Source organism: Vanellus vanellus, assembly GCF_965231255.1.
Source record: "Vanellus vanellus genome assembly, chromosome: 2".
In the NCBI taxonomy this organism is placed as follows: domain Eukaryota; kingdom Metazoa; phylum Chordata; class Aves; order Charadriiformes; family Charadriidae; genus Vanellus; species Vanellus vanellus.
In genome coordinates, this window is record NC_138906.1 from 55,226,712 (window position 1) to 55,241,588 (window position 14,877).

At 42.3% G+C, this 14,877-nt stretch overlaps 1 protein-coding gene across 1 annotated transcript in view; it reads right to left on the reverse strand.

Annotated features, from left to right (window-relative positions):
- HECW1 (HECT, C2 and WW domain containing E3 ubiquitin protein ligase 1) overlaps nt 1-14,877 on the reverse strand; it is a gene marked incomplete at its 5' end in the record, with an annotated part of 190,958 nt that overhangs the window by 144,085 nt on the left and 31,996 nt on the right. The window lies entirely within an intron of this gene.

Genomic DNA, 14,877 nt, shown 5'->3' on the forward strand with positions numbered 1-14,877 from the left:
ATCAAGAAGGAAAAGATCAAAAGGCTGCTAAGAAAGAGGTATTATCCCTGTTATTACTTCTCACCTTAGAGCTCCCTCTGCAACCTCCTATTTTGACAAACCTTGAAACACGAAACGACTTTTTAAAACCCAGCAATTCCAAAAGTATGCTACTCAATACTGGTAAAAAGAAGGGTCTACAAATGGGTTACATTAAATTCAAAGGCAAGATAAAATATCCCGACTGTAAAATGACCAGTGAATCCAATGCTGAGAGCACTGGATGAGTGTATTTGTTTTCAAGTGCAATAAAAATACGAAACTGGGGGGGAAAAAAATACTATGCAACAGATGCTGCATTTGTGCATGTTAAAGAATTACTGTCTTGTAGCATATACTGGAATAACAAGGAATGGCAATTTCACATTATAAACAAGTAAGGGGACAAAGAATCATAGGCAGCCTAGACAAGATACTGCAGAGTGAGGAAGGTTTATCGCCTAGCAAAATATATCAAGATGTACATTGGGAGATTGCAAAAAATGGTCTTCAAATCATTGTTAGTTCCTTTTGATTATAAACCCGTATACAGATGCCAGTATGTCCGTCACCTGAAGGTGTCTGCCAGGTGCCTCGTGCATTTTCTCTGGCTTTGCACTTCACTGCTGGGACCCATGGTGCAAGCCACAGATGTTTGCTTCATTGTCTGGGGCTGACATTTGCAAGCCTTGAGAACCGCTGTCCTGACAGCAGTAACTCCCAGCTTGCTCAAGCCCATCCAAGATGAAATTGCTGCAGTCAGTCACACAGGTGACAGACAGGAAACATTACTATTTTAATTTTTTTATAGTAAAGGCTAAGGTCTCCAACCACAGCACACTTAACTCCCACAGGATTTGCTGCACTGTGAAAAGGAAACCCTAATGCAAATCAATAGCCTATGCAAGATCTAACAGCTGGTATGTGACAACACACAGTGGGATGACTATACAGTCCAGACTGCAGATAACCTAGGCTATTTTTAAAATACTTTTTCAGAAATAAGATTGCCAAGAACCTAGGCGAAATCAAAAGCCGAGGCTAAGGGCACCTGAACAAAGGACACAGTAGTGGAGAAAAGATGTTACTGGAGTAAATTCCCTTTAAATTACCTGCACATTTGTAACATGTACTATTGCTAATTTATTTAAGTGTATATTATATATGTTTTTTCCCCTAATTTGCCAGTTATATACATAAAAATATGATACTTAATCCTAATCTTGGCACTCACATTCATGCCTCCCATAGCCCCAAGCAAGAGATTCTCAACCTTTTACTACCCCATATGCAGCAACACTGAAAAAGGAAAACGCTGTGCCTCTTCCTTGCAGTCTGGAAGGCAGATGCCAGCTTCCTGCACCTGGGGTAAGGCTGGAGACCTCAAGCGTCCTGCAGAACCTGGGCCACCACTTTGCCATCTCTGGCACAAACAGAGCATTCAAATGAAATGCTTCGATGCCAGGAAACCTGGGTTCTGCTTGAACCTCCGCCACTGACTTACTGTAGTAGTTTCACTCTTTTCTGACTTAATTTCCTCCTCTATAAGATGAAGAAAATGATACTTCCAGCAACCTGACCCAAAGGAGAAAGGAATATCACTGTTTGCTAGTCCTTCCATAAACAACTTTTCATAATAATGGAGCTGTTCTTCACTTTCCAAAGGATGGAAGTATTGTCTTCTGCAATGCAATACTCCTGCCGACATTCAGTAAGGGTCCTAACAAAGCATATTAGCATCTGGGAGCACAGCAGCTCAGTAACAGTTAAATTCCCAGCAGGTATATGCTGCAGCTGGTCAATCTGACTCTGCAGAGGTAAGACACTACATGCACGCTTCTCTACTGACCTGACGGGATTGGACTTAGCAGGTCATCACAGGATTTAGCTCTACTTATTACTTAAGCTGCAATCAGTCAGGTCACACTAAAATTGAAAAGTACATTCCAAATTTCTTTTAAAGCATTTGTTTGTTCAGATGTCCCCTACACCTATTTTCCCTTAAATCACAGACAGAATTGTACTTTAAAAAATTCCTGGGCTGTAACCCTGTCACTCCTGGTATTAAAAATCCCACCGAGAGAGCACAGCATTCAGTCAAGCACTGTGTTTGGCACCTTGCCCAGCAATCACATAGGAAGAAGGAAGGAATGGAAAGTGAGACTGAAAGTTACTGGTCTAACTGGCTGGCTGCAGGTGCCTATAGCCAACGCAATGGACCGTCTACTATGGAAGGAGAGCTCTTTTGGGATCCATAGAATTTACACCTAATGCAATGATAACAATAACAGGGACACTGTTACACAAACTCTGTCTGCCCTTTCTACATAATGTGCTGCAGATGCATTAACCAAACAGCTCCTTTACATCTTCTGGTGGGGTTTCATCAACTGCAGAAGAATTGTCCCCTGCTTACAAAAGCTGTAACAGCCTCTTGAAACCAATCTCTTTGTTGAGATGCTCAAACACATCCAGGCCACCCCCATCCAATTGTCACAATTCTGTAACTTATATGTTTTGAAACACAACTCACAATGCCAAAAAGATCATACAAAAGTATCTGCAAGTAAAATGTTTTAGTTCATTTACCAGGTCAAACAAGAGTCTATTAAAAATACAGTAAACATGGGAGTTTGAGCTTTTTTGCAAATATCTTTCTTATTAACCAGCACCAGTAAACATGTCTTTTTTGGCAATGTTGGGAGCTGAAAAAGAAAAGGCATTGAACAGAGCCGTGAACAAAGCTTTGAGACCACAGGAGAGGAACAAGCTGTCCTACTGGCTTGAATTTTTCAATTCTAGTAGGAGAGAGAATGATTCCAGGATGGGTTTGCAATAGCTTGGTTTGTAGGGTTTTTTTCCCCTCTGCAACCCTCTGGGAATTTCCAGTGTGAAAACCAAATACTTGAACTCTCACCTGCTGTGAACTGATGTCACCCCACAAAAACTAACGGATCCATCCGAGTTCATGCACACAAAATACCCAGCCTTTTCTTTTTCAAATAGATTTCTTATATTCCAGATCTGAAGTCTCAAATAGGCACTGAGGATACGCAAATTTACCTTCTAGCAAAAGGCCATGCATTTTTACTGTGTCAAGTTGGTCTGTTAAAGAAATCTTATGTGCATGTACATTGTCCACCTGTATAATGCTGTCATGGACATCCAACTGCTGAGTGCCACAATAAGACTCTAGAAAAGGTAAATTTATTTCCAGCATTGTTGTTTTATAGTTTTGGTGGTTCTTTTTTCCACCTCCTTGCTGGCTTGAAGAATATACCTACGAAAAAGTCATTGTCACGACCTCAGAGAGGTCTGGCAGATACTACTTTGAGTCAGCTGCCAGTGTGCAGGAATCTTTTTGTCAGCCTTGACAAGCTGTGGCTTCTAAAATGAAAGTGTTTTGAAGGACTAAGTAACATTTAGTCCACAGCACAACAAAAACTGCTTACAAAATTTGTTTAATTTACCCTTTTAATATTTTTCCAACATCTGAACTATAAGTCTCTTCCATACTAGCTGTCAAAAGTCTGATTCATCTTGTTAAAGCCAACAGAAAAACTCCAACTGATTTCAGCGGACGGAGACCACACCTACCTCTTCTCATTTTCCTTCCAAAAGAAATAGTCTCCTCAGCTGTAATCTGTTCCTTTCACATCCACACGTCACTCAGTCCTGCTGCCCTCCTCCAAAAATATTTCTAAAGCTCCTATACTCTTTCTGTTAGAAAATAGCCAGGTAAAGAAAAAAAAATAATCTCCTAAATGTACTACCAAGTGGATTTATATTCCACAGCACATTATATCCATAGGTCAGCTAAATCATTTATGCATGTCACAGAAGTATTACTTAGCATTTCACTGCATCTCAAATACAACAAATTTATGAAATTTAGAAAAAGAAATAGGTCTAAAGCAAAACCAGATTCTATTTTCCAAACTCCACAAAACCTAAATGGGCTAGCTCAGATGCAGAAACCTTATCTTTGCATGTATTATATATATTTAAAAGGTTTCTACTGAGTCATTTTCTAACAGAAGAAAGCACAATATGAGATTTTTAATCCATTGTAGAAGCTCAGCACACTTCGTAGAGAAGCAGTAATTACAGAGGTGCCTGCTAGCAGTGCTACCGTTAAGGGTGTGTTGAGGAAGTTCATTATTAACCCAGTTTTCATGATTTCACAGCTCAGTCACAATACACCCATATACTGGCCTTAAACCACCATAGAAAATTTCATCCCAGGAGCAATTTATTTAGTTACTTTTTCTTCTTGCAAAAGTGCAAAGAGAAAAAGGGAATTATATCAAATTTTCATGCTTTTCTATGAATATATACCAGGGAGAGAGTTAATAATTTTAAAACAGCAAATTCTGACGCTCTTGTGTGAAATCCTTATCCTGTTTAAATTAACAGCGAGTTCTCTCGACTGCAGCAGGGACAGTATTTCAATCTCTGAGTTTTTTGAAAAGTTCAGATCCTGCTGTCTACAGTGCTGCTCAGCAAGAGCAGCACTTTCTCCCATTTAATTTATGGCCTTCTTAAGCCGGTTCCAGTTGCAACATAATGCAAATTAGCTCAAACCCCACTGAAAGACATCAGTGTAGATTATTACACTCCTGCACTGTCACATATGTCCCTGTTTTGAGCATTGCTAAGTGTTTCTGATACAACTAGAGATGGGAACTTTTGAAAGAGATGTTCTGGAGAACAACTGGAAGCCCCCTCCACACGGCTGCTCAACGCTCTCAAGACACACTTCACATGAAACAACACTGGCTTAATTTCTATGCCTCCCCCAGAGACACAACCACCACCTGACAGTGTAGTATAATATGCACAGTGCAGGCCACTAGAGTTGGAAGAGCTCTGCTCTTCTACTGACTGAGTACAAGGGGGACTTTACAAACAGTACTGAGGCTTCTGTCAATCTTTTTGAAAAAGGACCATCTTTCGCAGCAAGGTTAAAAGCTGCCATGAGTTTCCAGGATAAGGCTTTAAACCAAGCTTTCAGTTTGAATTGACTCTGCCTATCAATCCTCTGCCTTTGTAAGGTAGAAATCACAGGAAACTTGGTTGATCAGCTTGACTGCCATCTACTCTTCAGGCAGGAACATCAACATAGCTGCAGCTGAGATTTTTCCTGGCTAAGTTTCATTTTCTTCCCCTCAAAAGTCGGAGAGAAATTTGAATGGAAAAGCAGCATGAACCCACATAAAAACTCGCCCTTCACCAGAACATGATAAAAAATGCAAATCAGAGGCTTTCTGTTAAGTTTGCACAACTGAGCCCCATATATCTGAATTCCCTAGAGAACATGAGTTGATTCAGCCCCAAACAGTTGCTTATATTAGCTAGCCTAGTAAGATGCTGAGGCCTTTAGGAATAGCACCTGGAGATAATCTAAACTACCTGGATTGGAGCAAGCAATCCAGTAATTATAACTGATTACATGGCCAGTAATCAAATGGTTACTCCAAAAATGGCGTGGTGGTGAGAGGTGACTTCTGGCAGAGAGCCAACACAGACAACTAACCAAGGTAGCATTGTCTTAAACACCGCAGATGACTCTGTCATGGCTGTCTCTGAACTGAGCTTCTACAATCCAAAATGTCACTATATGCCTTCTCTTTTACATTTTCACCTTAATACAAAAAAGGTACATGATGGGTTCTCCAAAATCTAAGAAGGAGTCAGAGAAAAGAAGAAAATAAAGGGTAAAGCCAAAGTATACTGCTACCAAAATTTATTTCTCATTTTTGTGACTTTGCGATGCATTGACTTTGTGCAGTTTACTAAGGGAAAAAAAATTGGTGAATCTATTGGCTATGTAGATTTAATGTTCCTCACGGGCAGCTCATAAAGCTTACCACAATATCCTGTAAACAGTAAAACATTTGAAAGCCTGAATCCAGAAGTGTGCTAATTAGAGAACATCACTTATATGTAAATCAAGAAATCTCAGGCAAGCGGAGGGAAGGAAATCGTTCTGTCTCTCCCCACAACCATGAGATGCCACAGTGACAAACAAACAAACAAACAAAAAGTAATTAGTGTTTTGTAAGCGAGCAGGGCTGGCTCTTTCCACTTCAGGCAAACAACTTTATCAATAGGAACAGGAAAAAGGCAACTCTTGGAAGTCACTAGGCTAACATTGCTTGTAGAGGTTCAGAAGTCAGAAATAAACGTTAGCTACTATACCTGAGAAGCTAAGGAGAATCCCTCGCTATAAAGCAAAATCTTAATAATGAACCTGTGTTCAGTTTTAAAGACATACATTCTTTCATCCTTAAATCTTGTCCAGCAATTAAGCAGACAGGCTAATGTAATACACTGTAGGCATATTACTTATTGGTGTGGTAAATCTACTGTTCAAGTGTTGCCTGACAATCCTGGAAGGTTAGTCCCACACCAGTTTGTGTGGGTTTCCAGGTACCTCTGGGGTAACCCAGAGGTGCCAGGTTATAAAACAATTTTACCCTCAGGAAGTGCTGCTCAGCCGTGTGGATAAATAGCAAGTTAGTAGGAAGACAAACCGAGAGTGCAATTTCTACGAGCCCCTGATAGACCTTGATGTGTTCCAACTGTAGGCTTATTTTAATGGAGTAGAAAAGGAGAAGCAGAACCACAGTCACATACCTGTAACACCTGTGCTAGACAACGGCAGTGTTAAGAAACTTTTCTGGGCATAGATTGATTTTTGAAGCCAGAGGCAGCAGAGAGAGGTGTCCACGAGACATGGGCTGCACCAAAAGCTGCTTCCCTTCCCAGGATTTACCTGCTGAGCTCAGAGGGACCCTTGGGAGCCAAAAGCCCTTACCCATGAGCTGCCTGGGAAAGTTCCCTGGCGCTCTTCTACTGCAAAAAGATTACTCATTTATTCTGAATGCCTTTTCCCCTTTGTTTACACTCTGTACTTTGCTGGTTTTGTATGTCTGCCACTCAGAAGTCTCTGTCTTGGGGAACACTGCTGTCAAGTTACAACAACCACAGCTTAAATTCTGATATATGTGCATTACCCATCTTATTTCTAACCCCAGCTACACCTCATGCTTGCAACATAACAGCAATGCAATTCATAATCAAAATCAATTTTGTTTCTTATGGTGTAAATTATTTTCTTAAAAAAATAATCCTGATATCTGTGCAGTTTACTTATAATTATTTTTTCCCCTGATATTTTTTTAAAAAGTTATTTTTAACATCTACTTTTTGTATTTTCCAATGAATGGAAATCATTATTGAACTTGCAAGGTATTCCAATACTGCAAAAGAAATGGGTCAGGAAAAAATAAAACTGAGGCATAGAGAAAGGTCATCTTTGAAAAAGAAGTAAGACTTGTTACAGTTTTATATCTGAGGCCCGAGATGCATTTACATTTAAATTATATCATTATTACTATTGTTATTGTTATTTTCTGACTAGATGTAAGAAACAAAAATCACAACGAGGATAGTCAAACACCGGAACAGGTTGCTCAGAAGGAAACTCCATCCTTGAAGATAATCAAAACTCGACAAGACAAGGTCTAGAGCAGCCTGCTGTAACCGGACCTGCCTTGAACTGGCAGTTGGACCAGATAACCCAACATTATTGAAGGACTGTATTCATATCTTTCTTATAGTGTGAAGGGGGCACTAAGAAGAAGCAAGATTATCAGTATACGCAGTCTAATCATGAAAAGCTGCCTTAAAACGGCCCTGGAGCAAGAAGCAATCAGACCTGTAGTTCTTACTCTCAAGGAATGAGTCCAGAGCTACAAGTGAGCTGTGACAGCTCACTCCAGCTAAGTAAACATGTCACCTCCCCACACTTCTGCTTCCTACCGCTTCAGAAGTGAACAAGTACCTGCCAGTCACACAGGCTCTGCTGCCACGGAAAAGGAAGGATCTGGAATAAACACTGCTGTTTACTCTTAGAGGTCTCACTGTAGCAGCTGCTATGGAAAAAAATCCACAGGCTTTTAGCCTTTTAAAGAGAGAATGCATAATGAAATTAGCATAGATAATTTAATGAAAGGGGAAGGACAGAAAGAAGCATCATTATGGAAATTTAATTAATAAACAATTACAGCAAAAGTATCTATTTCAAGGTTGTGGGTTGTTTTTTTTTTTATTTATAAAAAGCTAGCAGCACTGAGGTATGAGAAGAAATTATACCCGCTACTAAAAGGGTAAAGTGAACATCTAAAGGGTTGGAGAATAGCTTGGAAGTATAAAACAATATTCGTCTGAGGCTCTCAAGACCCTACTACCAATATCAAAGACCTTGCAGAAAGATGGTTCGGCTGGGCAAAAGTGTTTGAATCCTACAGGGAGACAGTAATTCATCCCTGCTGACCTCGCGCTCTCTGAGTAAGTCTATTCTGGATACAGATGGCATTCTTGACATCTGGCAGTCCTATGGCAGGAAACCCTGGACCAGGAGTAAGATGACGACAGGGCTAGATTTACTAGCTAGTTAGCAAGAAAAGCCAATTAGCAAAAGGCTTCCTGCATCACATATGCACCTTTTCAGAAGCAGGATGAGTTACTACAGCACTACACCACAGATATAATTCTGCCTTCCACATGGAAGGTCAAATAAGTTTTTTGGTCTAAATAAAATTGTCCAAATGGTATGAGTTGGATAAATGTTGCCATAACCACCGCAAGGCATGAGAGATGGAGTGGCTGGCCAAAACCAGACAATGACATAACGGGGTTACAATCAAATTTCTGTATTATGTTAAGGGATTTATCTTCCTTTATACCGAGATTTTCCTGTGCAATGTTGGACATCTAAGAAGAGCCCTTCAGATGCTTTACCACTGCAGAGGGGTATAAAAGAGCCTTGCAGTAGATGTGAAGCAAACTCATGGCCTCCATAAACTAAGAAAAATGTTGTCTTTAATGCACACACTCCGTGTTCTGTTTTGATTACTTTCTTTCATGGTATGCATTAACAGGATTACAAAAAAAGTCCACAAAATTCTCCAAAATTAGAAATGGTAAATTATTGACACTGACCTGTTCTTTAGGACCTTTAAACTAGTGATGGCCTTGGTCAATAAAACCACCTGCTGAGTTTGCTCTCTTCGGCAAGCCCTTGATGCAACTTAGCCTTTTCTCAGAGACCCATGTCCTTGGGGACCCTTATCCTCCACACCATGAGAAATGTTCAGGTTTGTCAGTGTCAGATCTCAGCACCATCAAGACAGCCTCCTTGTCTCCTGAATAATTTTGCATCCATTAATTGAACTTATATCCTTAATTATAAAAACCTGAATACGGTACTGGTTTTGTATTTAATAAGAAAATAACTGAAACAAGGCCTTACCACTCTTTTGGAGTAAATATGACCTTACAATGCATGTGCTAATACCTTTCCAATCCCAGCTACCTACCACTTCCACTGCATTTGTCTTCTGGTTTTCTACAAAGATAAAAACACTTGGGCCAAAGTCTGCACCTGGGCTCTCTGTATTATGGTTGTACACAAAAGGTGCTCGGCCCAGTGGCATGCACGGGCTGCACGCAAGCAATTCTTCCTGAATTGCAGCAGCTTCAGAAACATGCCCAGTGGAAGTATCCGAGCGGAGAGCATAGGGGCCCCTTTGCAATGGAGCAAAGAGGGGATCTATCTTCCAGGATGATTCCACCAAATCCCTAGACAGCATCATCCAAAACAAACTTTCCAGAAGCATTTAACAGTGGATAAGACTGATTTGTTAGTCAAAGATGACACTGTAATTTCTTACTGTCAATAGTAGAAAGATTATCAATCACAAAACAACATTATCTAAGTCATACTGATCCATTAAAATAAATTAAGTGACTTCAGCACCCGTTGTGCAGAATACTAAAACCCAAAGTTCAAATCAGCAAAACAACAGGTATCTGTTCATGCATTTATCAAATGCCAGGTTAGATGAGAAAAATACAGCTACTAGCCACACTACTGGATTTCAGTAATTTCTCTTCATTTCCTCAAGTGCATAAAGTGCACTACAGTATCCTGAGTAATATCAAAGCTAAAGCAGAAAACACATTACATGTGCAGGAGTTCTGAATATAAAGCAAGTACAACCTGTCTGAGGATACTGCTGACATGACTGGAAGAGCAAAATGACCATGTATGTGAACCCGAATTTTCAAACTTTGGCACCTAAAAACCCTCGAGACCCAAAGTGAAGATACACCATTCCCTATGGCACACTGTCAGGTACAGAATGGTCTGATGGCTTCTACTTAAGTTATTCTTAAGCTGTGGATGTTATCTACCTGGATTTTTGCAAGGCTTTTGACACCGTTTCCCATAGCATTCTCCTGGAGAAACTGGCTGCTCATGGCCTGGACAGGTGTACTCTTCGCTGGGTAAAAAAACTGGCTGGATGGCCGTACCCAGAGAGTGGTGGTAAATGGAGTTAAATCCAGTTGGTGTCCAGTCACAAGTGGTGTCCCCCAGGGATCGGTGCTGGGGCCCGTTCTCTTTAATATCTTTATCAATGATCTGGATGAGGAGATCGAATGCACCCTCAGTAAGTTCGCAGACGACACTAAACTAGGGGGGGCGTGTTGATCTGCTTGAGGGTAGATTGGCTCTGCAGAGGGATCTGGACAGGCTGGACAGATGGGCTGAGGCCAATGGTATGAGGTTCAACAAGGCCAAGTGTCGGGTCCTGCACTTGGGTCACAACAACCCCATGAAGCGCTACAGACTGGGGGCGGAGTGGCTCGAAAGCTGCCTGGCAGAAAACGACCTGGGGGTGTTGGTGGACAGCCGGCTGAGCATGAGCCAGCAGTGTGCCCAGGCAGCCAAGAAGGTCAACACCATCCTGGCCTGCATCAGGAATAGTGTGGTGAGCCGGACTAGGGAAGTAATCATCCCCCTGTACTCGGCACTGGTGAGGCCTCACCTCGAGTACTGTGTTCAGTTTTGGGCCCCTCACTATAAGAAGGACACTGAGGTGTTGGAGCGTGTCCAGAGAAGGGCTACAAAGCTGGTGAAGGGTCTGGAGGACAAAGCTTATGAGGAACGACTGAGGGATCTGGGGTTGTTTAGCCTGGAGAAGAGGAGGCTGAGGGGAGACCTTATCACCCTCTACAACTACCTGAAAGGAGGTTTTAGAGAGATGGGAGCTGACCTCTTCTCCCTGGCGACAAGTGATAGGACAAGAGGAAACGGGTTCAAGTTATGTCAGGGCAGGTTTAGATTGGATATTAGGAAGCATTTTTGCACTGAAAGGGTTATTAAACATTGGAATAGGCTGCCCAGAGAGGTGGTGGATTCACCATCCCTGGAGGTGTTCAAGAAAAGGGTAGATGAGGTGCTTAGGGACATGGTTTAGAAGTGGTGGTGTTTTTATCAGGGTAGGTTAACGGTTGGACTTGATGATCTTAAAGGTCTCTTCCAACCTCACTAATTCTATGATTCTATGATTCTATCCTGGGGAACAACTGCATGATCAATAAGTGACTCCAGAAGTGCTGAAGTATGTAGGCCCCATCTGATATCTTCAATGGGATCTGGAGAAGAGGGAGCAGTGCAGACCAGATCAGAAATTACAGCTTCCCACAAATTTTAATGCTGGAGCATGGAAAGCCACACGTTCCCAGCTCCTGACACATTCAAGTGGGAACTGCTATAAGGACCACATAGCCTCTTTCAATCTCCTCGCAGTGGCAGTGCTACTGGCTGCTCCCCGGTCCTTACCTTTTTCCTGTGAAGGGTGCTAAGCAACAAGCTCTTGCTTGGAAAGAGTGAACTCTTTGTCAACTTTCCCCTTACCTTAAGATCAAACAAGCCTGAAAGAAGGCCAGTGTCACCCAAAAAAACAGTCGCAATTTTCTGTGTCCTCCCAAATCTCCCAAGTTAGGAGCCTTAGTCAAATTAGGAATTGAGCAGACGTGTGCAAAAAAAAAAGACGATAATGGGGACGAAGAAAAGAATATGATAAATGAAGAAGAGAACAGCAGACAGCTGTGATATTTTTTCCCCCATCTTGTCAAGCATCTTCATCCCAAGACACAAAATATCATGATGTCACATCTCACAACAGGAGGCACATCTGGTGCCTCAGGTGCCACTTGGCACTAGCTTGCATCTGACCTGGGGGCCAGGCATCCTCACCAGGTGCCACTGTGGGACATAGGACACCAGGCGAAGCTGGAGGTTGACCATAGGGTCAGACCCTATGGTCTGTGTGTTCGGAACATGGGGTAAGTCACCCAGCAGCACTGTCACAACAGCGCCCTTCTGCTTCCATATGTGAGACCAGCCTAGCCGAAGGGGAATAACAAGGCTGGAAGCAATTGCACCACTCTTCAGTTCAGCCAGTGAGATGACTCCATAAATCTTTGTCTTTCCTAGGTAGAGGATAAGCCAAGCAAGAGTTGGGCTGTTGGACTGCAAGGGACGCTACTGCTGTCCCTTGACCTGACAACACCTGGGAAAGAAAACAACAAGCAGATCCAGCATGTCCACAGCTAGTCAAAAAATAAAAATTGAAATAGAAAAGAGGAAAAGTCCTGTTTCCTTTATTACCACCTTTTCTGAGGCTCATTCCAACTTTCATAAAGCTATAACAGCCCTACCCAAACCTCTCCCCTTTTTCCAGCAGAAGAGCTTTCAGAAACTCTGTTCCTTAAAGAACAAAAAGGAAGAGGGATGTATCATGCAGCAGGGCACATTTATTTTCAGGGTACAACTTTTAAGTAATTTCCAATAGCTCAGACTGCAAACAGACTAGAGGTGGCCTAAACTTACCAGATGAGACACTAAGCCGGGAATATGGAAACTGAAGTCTTATCTGCAGTTGTACCCATGCATTGGCAAGTTACTTCTTCACTCTGTGCTTCCGTTTCCACCTCTCACCTTTTAATCTGCCTTCCCTAACTCAGCTTTGAAGACTAGCTCTCAAACATTTGCATTGAACTTATACCTGCAAAAATCTCGCCTTAGCTCTTTAGGATAGAAACTATCTTAGTACATGGAAAAGCAGATCTAGTCTTCACGGGAGACATTACACAGTACTGTAATAAAAAAAAAGCAACTAATAAATATCTGAAAGTTAACAAACAAGAATAGAACTGTGCATTCAAACTAGGTCCCAAATGCCCCAAGGCTCAGTGTAATTAGCACTAAAACTTCAGTTAAATGCTCCCACAACTTCTTGACCATTGCCTAGGGAATTGGATCATGTCCAGTCTCTGATGCAGTAATACAATGTCTATGCTTGTTTAGGGTTAAGTATCTGAGACAGCAGACCACTTAAATTGTGGTCTCTGTGACTGGGAACTATGGCTTAGTGAAGAAAAACTTCAGCGTGCCTAAGATCAGGCATTATTTTCTCCTTTAAAGCTTTCTGGTTCACCTTGAGAGAGCTTTCTGAAACTCCGATTATAAACCTATCAGAGCTCTCACTTCAATATCAGATTTGTGCAAGAAGAAATTTCATAATTTCTTTAAGCACTGCCATGAAAAGTGGAGAGCAGGTAGTGTGGGGACCAGCCAGGCTGTCCCAGCATGGTGTCACCAAGCATGCATGCTGCAACACAAGCATCTTCTTCCCTGTGTGGGAACAAATAAACAAACAGCCCTGATCTTCACAGCACAAACAAAATATGTCCAAGTGTCAAAACAAGTTGTGGAAAGGGAGAGAAAGAGAAAAATCTGATTCACAGACAAGTCTCTCAGTTAAGCTACCACAGTGCAACCATGCAGGAAGCTGAGAAATAGCTGTCTAATGTCTTGTGTGGATTGACCTATGTCTCCATTTATGATAGGCTGCTGCCTAGAATGTTGGCACAGAAAGACTTTGTAAGAGAAAAACTAACAGGAAATGCAACAACAGCAAACATTAAAGGGCTGATCAAAGGATCCAAAGCAAAGGGTTCTTGAGGTACCTCAACAGCCCCGAACTGGGAAACCAGGCTCAGACTGTGCTCCTCTTCCCAAAGCTAAGCCTGGCTCAAATATGAATATTAAACTCCTATAAGACTACCAGGATGAGGAAAAGAAGGAGGAATGTAAAAACTGTGCATAGGGTGGAAGATAACCAAAAAGCATCAATAAGACTACTACATGTGCAAGGCGATGAAGGGAAAGAACCTCAAAACTATGGTATGTCTTCCTTGTGAGTCCTGGTGGACAAGAGGATGACCATGAGCCAGCAAGGTGCCCTTGTGGTCAAGAAGGCCAATGGCATCCTGGGGTGCATCAAGAAGAGTGTGGCCAGCAGGTCAAGGGAGGTCATCCTTCCCCTCTACTCTGCCTTGGTGAGGCTGCACCTGGAGTACTGTGTCCAGTTCTGGGCTCCCCAGCTCAAGAAGGACAGGGAACTGCTGGAGAGGGTGCAGCATAGGGCTACCAAGATGATTAGGGGACTGGAACACCTCTCTTATGAAGAAAGACTGAGGGAATTGGGTCTCTTTAGTCTGGAAAAAAGACGGTTGAGCAGGGACCTGATCCATGCTTCTAAATACTTAAAGGGTGGGTGCCAGGAGGATGGGGCCAGGCTCTTTTCGGTGGTGCCCAGTGACAGGACAAGAGGTAATGGGCACAAACTTGAGTATAGGAAGTTCCACCTAAACATGAGGAGGAACTTCTTTACCTTGAGGGTGGTAGAGCACTGGAACAGGCTGCCCAGGGAGGTGGTGGAGTCTCCATCTCTGGAGACATTCAAAACCCACCTGGACGCGTTCCTGTGCAACCTGCTCTAAGGTGTCCCTGCTCTGGCAGGGGGGTTGGACTAGATGATCTCCAGAGGTCTCTTCCAACCCTATGATTCTATGATTGAGAGACAGACAAGCAGTAGATGCACCTTTTGGGGCACAAGTCTCTCTTATTGCTTCATATCTGGTTTGGCTCTGGCACCT